The following is a 6086-nucleotide window of genomic DNA, read 5'->3' as shown; positions in this document are numbered from 1 at the left end:
TAGCGTCTTAGTGTAACGTGTGTGAGGGGTTTGACCATGTTGTAGCATATATCAATGCTTCATTCCATTTTGTGGGTGATTAATATTCCATTCCATATCTTATTTATCCATATCTTATTATTATTATTCCATATCTTATTTATCCATTCATGAGTCGATGGACATTTGGTTTGTTTTCATTTTTGGCTATTAGGAATAATGCTGCTATGAACATTTGTGTGCAACTTTTTATGTGGACATATGGTTTCAATACCTTGCGGTCTGTTTACTTTCGAGTGCTGTCACTTAATTAAAATGGGTAACTAAGAATTGTTTCTCAGGAACCCATGGTCATATTTTATATATTCATCATGTCCAAATCTCTTCTGCTAACTCTTTAGATTGTGCCTTTTCAAATAATTTAATAAATGCAGGGGAAAAAAAGGGGGAACTTTCAGGATTTCTCTTATACCTAAGGTGATCTTTCAGGTTTCTCAGAGGAGCCCTGGAAAATCACAAAGATTTGTTTTTGCGTCTCATTAAAAGAGAGATGCTGGGGATAATTAGGTTTGTTTGATGTGTTACTGTTGGCACAAGAAGAATTGTCAGATCAGAAAACATGTGTGGCCCTTCCTGAGGTTCAGCTTATATGGGTGAAATGTTAATGTAAGCATTTTAGAAATTGCGTGCCTTATGGAAGTTCCTGCTGATTTGTCAGTGCCTCACTGGCCCTATATTTTTACCGTCAGGAGAAATGCTCATCCAGAGTCTTACAAAACAGTTCTGTACTGCAGCCTGAGAGAGTTTACTCTCTTCCATTCTAATATTATTGGTTAGAGCAATGAATTAACTGCAGCCCTGAAGTCTCTGTTATGTCACAGAGGTTTTTGTTTACTCTGATGCTGTAGCTTATGTCTTCGGTGAAAAAGGACAGTCTGGGAGCCTTGTGATAAATGCCTGTACCAGATACAGCACACTGTCCATACTTTATATAAAGAACAGACTGTTGGGTGCAGGCTTCTGAGCTGACATCACTTAAGCAGCTCTCAGGTGCCACCCGTGGATCAAGTCAGGATTTCCAGGATTCCTTTTGGTCCAGAAACAGATGGCTTCATGAAAGCAGACTGCTAATCCAAGAGCCAGTGAAACAAGAATGAATTACATGGAACTCCATGAGGGGATGTGGGAATTTCATTGTGGTTCTTTGTTTAGAGTGTCAGTAACGTAGTTTCCACACTCTCTTTTCTGGCTCTGTGAGGAAGTCTTTTCTTCTCCTTCCTGCCATCCACAACAATTTAGTAGACTCTGCTTTTGTAAATGGAGATAAAGCATTTAAAAAATGATACTCTCTTTGCATTGGTGGTTTTAATTGGCATTTCCCTAATGGCCAATGATGTCAACCATCTTTGATGTGTTTGTTTGCCATTTATAAATGCTGAAACGTCAGGAGGTCAGATTTTGAAGAACACTTGCACACCGTCCACTGCAGACTTCCCATTGTACAGATGGGGAGCTTGAGACCCCGAAAGGGGATGTCTGGGCCGGGTTCTCCCTGCAGACTGTGCTCTCTGAGTGGAACCAAAGGACAAGCGTAAGGAGGACTGAGCGCCCCAAGCCAGGCTTCTGGGCAGTTTCTGGTGGGTGCAGGTCAGCTTCTGGGCCATGGCAGCAGAATTGCCCCCTCGGGGTGCCTGCCAGGTTCGGAGGACTCCCATCCTGGAAGGAGGAGGCAGTGCCCCAGGTGGCCACCTCCTCTGAAAGGTAAAACTTCCCAGATTTGGAACCAGCTGGGCCCCTGCGGGTCCTCGGGCTCACCGCGGGAAGGAGAGGAAGTGTCTGGAGACCACAGTAAATGTCATTGCGGCTGCCAGGTAGCGACTCACCACCGGCCTGACGCTGTGTGAGGGTATGTGCAACGAGGAGTTTCTGCAGCCTCACAAAAACACTCTGAGGAGGATGCATTCTTACCCCCGATCATAACGTGACAGGAACACAAATATCAGTGAGTCGGCCGGGCTGTGTTTACTTCCTGTTGCTGCTGTAGCCAGTTACCACAAACTTCGTGGCTTAAAACAACCCAGATTTATTAGCTTTACAGCTCTGGAGGTCGGAAGTCCAAAATGGGTTAAAATCGAGGTATTGGCAGGGCTGTGAGGTTTCTGCAGGCTCTCAGGGAGACTGTCTTCCTGCCTTTCCTAGTTTCTAAAGCCTTCCTGCTTCTTGCATCAGACCCTGACTTCTGCCTCCCTCTTCCACATGGAAGGACCCTTGTGATTACTTCAGGCCCACCCAGATAGTCCGAGGTCATCTCCCTAAAGTCATGATGAGGAGCAAGCTTAATTCCTTCTACAGCCCTAATTCCCCTTTGCCAGGTAAGATGATGTGTTGGCTGCATCCGGGGACTAGGGCTCAGACATCTTTAGGGGCCATTGTTCTGGGGGAGCTGAGAGGTACTAGGTGAGGAGGAGGCTGGGAGGAACGGGACCTCCTGCTGTGTGGGATGAGCAGGTGTGGGCAGGACAGAAGAGTGTGAGCACTGCCCTGGAGGACTTACCTCCTAGATGGAGGAGCCCCTGAACACACATCGGATCATGTGATCATGTGCTGTGAAGAAAAATATTCCTGGAGAGGGACTGTGGAGTACAGGGTTGGAAGTGGGTTGCAGTTTAATCAGGGTGGGCCTCCCTGAGGAGGTGGCAGTTGAGCCAAGAATGGAAGAAGAGAGGAGTCGCAGAGCAGCCTGGGAGAAAAGAGTGACGTCCCAACCCCTTGGGGCTGCAGGGCCCTTCATGGGCCAGTCCTGACCGGTCCTTGCGTGTCACCGTCTGGGCTTCTCCCCTCTAAGCTTCAGCTCTCAAGGGACTTGCACCTCCCCCAGTTGAGCCTGGCTTCCTCTGGCTCTGGTGCCACTGATGACAACAATTTTTTTTCCCTGCTGGGAATTCTCATCCAGGACTTGACCCCCACCTCTATTCCAAGGGCCTCCACCTGTGCTCTTTTTCCAGCCCACCACTTACCACACTGAGTTGCTAGTTCCCTCATCTCTCAGGTCCCAGAGCCTTTAAGCTGTCAGCAGCCAGGGACTGTCCTGTTTGCTGTCACGTCCCCACCATCTAGCATTCGTTCATCTCATGGGTGTTTGTTGAAGGCTGACAGTGTGAACGTGCCATCTGTTTTCTGCTGGTGTCCCAACAGGCAGCATGTCCCACATCCCGGTTCCTCCCCATCTGTCCCCTAACCTACTCCTCCCCTTTCTCGGTTACTGGCATCCGCTGTGCCCCTATTTGCTCAAGCTCACAGCCTTGGAGTCATTCTTGATTCCTGTCTTTCTCCCACATAACTTGTCCAGTCCTTAGTGAGCCCATGTGAGTCAGTCCTAGAAACAGGTCCAGGATCTGTTGTTTACTGAACCCTCCCACCACTTCCTTGGTCCAAGTCATCAGCATTGCTTGGCAGCCCTAGTGCATCAGCCTAACTCATGTCTCTACTTTCTTTCTTGCCTCCTATGGTTTGGTGTCAACACAGCAGCCAGACTGACCATTAGTATATATAAATCATGTCACTTCCCTGATGTGCCTCCCTTGGTGGCTTCCCTTGACATTGTAAGATCCGAAGTCCTTTTTGTTGTGGCCTCCACCTTGCCTCCCCTGTTTCTCCAACCCATCTACTCTTCACCCCCTTTCTTCATTCTGCTCTGGCCCCAGTGATGACCTTTCTGAGCCTTCTGGGAACTCTCTGACCTCAGGGCCTTTGCACATGCTGTTTCCGCCATCTGGACTCTCGACCCCAAGATGGCAGCTAGGTCTACTCCCTCACTTCATTCACATCTCTGCTTGAATTTCACCTTTTCCGAGAACCTAAAACAGCACCTCCCCTCTTTCTGTCCCTTTCCCTTGTTGAACTTCAGAGTGTGTATCACTACTTTTTGAATACTTTTAACTGTGTTTTCTCTTTTTCACCTTAGAGTATAAGCTCCATGAAGGCACTCAACAAATATTTGCTACTGAAGGAAGATAATGGAGCAAATACAAAGTGCCTGTGGGAGTGGCCCCCACGCCACACATCAAGAAGCCAGGGAGGGATTCCCAGAGGAAGGGGCAGTCCCTTTGTTATTGCTGCCAAGCGAGTGTGTAGGCCGCATATTCAAGGGTGCCGAGCATGCCAAAGAGGGCCTCCTCGTGGGATCACGTGTTCCCCAAGGGTCAGGGCCATGCCCTCTCAGTGCCATCAGACCTACCCCTGTGTCTTTGTCTTCTTGCTGTCTGACCACGCAACCTGCGGTAGAAAGTGGTTTGTCAGGAAGATATCTTTGTTGTTGACACTTTTCCTTGGGAAAGGCACTGCAGTGTTCCAGACCGTTTAGGGGTCTTCTAAACTAACTTCTGAACTAAACAGACTTCTGAATTAAAGACCAAGTGTCCCTGACAGCATGAGTTTCCCCTTCCGCTGAACAGAGAGAGTGCCTGGGAGAAGGGGCTACAGCAGGCAGAAAGGACCCAGCTCTGCCCCTGCATGGATCCCGAACTGTGCAACCGCACCACCGCATCTGGCCTCGGAGGCCTTGAGGGGAAGCCCAGGTAGAGCAGTGTGCGTTGGGAGGGCAGCTGTGAAACCACAGACTGGGCGATAGCGCCCAACCAGTGGGGCGCCGACCAAACACCAGGGGTGATGGGATGGGGACTGTGCTTAGTGGACAGGAGATGCCCTTGTAGGATACGTGGGGTTGGTCACAAGTGGGTTTGATGAAGCACAGCAGGGCCTGGTGGGAGCTCTTGGATGGCTCCCTTCTTCCTCACTCTGTTTCTGTCTCTTTCTCGTCTCCTTCTTTCTACTTCCCTCTTTCCCATGTGTTTCTCTGCGTATTTCCTCCACTGCTCTCTGACCAGCTCCCTCCCCCAGGCTCTTGGTTCCCACTCTTCCCAGCACCCATTTGGGTTTCATTTTGGGTCACTGTGGTACCACCTCTTGCCCCCAAAGCTGTATCACCACCCAACTTCAATGACATGCGTTCTGCCTGACAGCCCCGGCTCTCAACCTCAGGTTCCTGGAGACTCTTACGGGCCAGCCTGGACCAGATGTCCACTCTCAGCCCAGCAGCTGTGGCCGGGCGGACAGAAGTCGGGTGACTTACAGGCTATGTCATCTGGGGGTGAACAGGATGGGCTTTCTCAGAAGGGTGTGTGGCTGGGAAATAAGTGAGATGTACATTCGATCCAGGCATATCCACCCTTGGGGGGGTCTACCGCTCTGAGTGGGTTCCCGGACATCAGGTAGAGGGACGTGCTGAGGTGACTTTGGAGTCAGAGCGGCCTGGGCAGGCATCCTGCACCTGCCATTTAGGAGCTGTGTCACCTTGAACAAGTTACTTAATGTCTCTGAGCTTTCTGAAAATAGTATCCATCGCAAGGGTTGTTGGGACATGAAATGAAGTCATGACAAAACACATCTTGCAGACAGTCAATAAATGAGAGCATTAAAAAAAAATCAGTTATCTTTCCATTCTGCGATCTCGAAGAGCTCTGTGGACCCAAAGGCCAAGCTAGCCCCATACCAAGGGGCATCTGATAACGTTGTTGTGGGGTAAATGGTACTCGTGGTGTTTGGGACTCCTGGGTGGAGGCTCCCCGCTTGGTGGAGATTACCTAGTCCCACTGTTGCCAAGGACCATTGGTATCCCTACTGCAGAGAATGTGGGTCCAATCTGCAGGATTCACACCCCGGCTCTGCTGCCAACCAGCCCTAAGACGTGGGACTCATTATTTAACCTCTTCAATCTTGAGTTTTCTCGTCTGTACAGCGGAGACAATCCTGGCACCTCTCTCTAAGGACTGAGAGAGATACCACAGGTGAGCTGTATTGCACGCTATCTAGCACCTGGCACTTAGTAAACTTTCAGTGAACTGGTAACTTCTGATAGAATCTCAGAGACATAAAGACAGACGTGGAGACAGAAGTGACAGGCTGTTGAGAGCAGGCAGTGAGTGGGGATGGAGAGCCCAGAGTCCTGGGGTCCTCCACCCCTGCTTCTGGTGCTTACACCCCAGGTGGGTGGTCCCAACACCCTCCCTACGCACCCGCCCTCTTTGTCCTGAAGGGAGCTTATTGTG

The sequence above is a fragment of the Camelus bactrianus genome, chromosome 9 (genome assembly GCF_048773025.1).
Source record: "Camelus bactrianus isolate YW-2024 breed Bactrian camel chromosome 9, ASM4877302v1, whole genome shotgun sequence".
In the NCBI taxonomy this organism is placed as follows: domain Eukaryota; kingdom Metazoa; phylum Chordata; class Mammalia; order Artiodactyla; family Camelidae; genus Camelus; species Camelus bactrianus.
Note: the sequence above shows the minus strand (reverse complement) of the source record.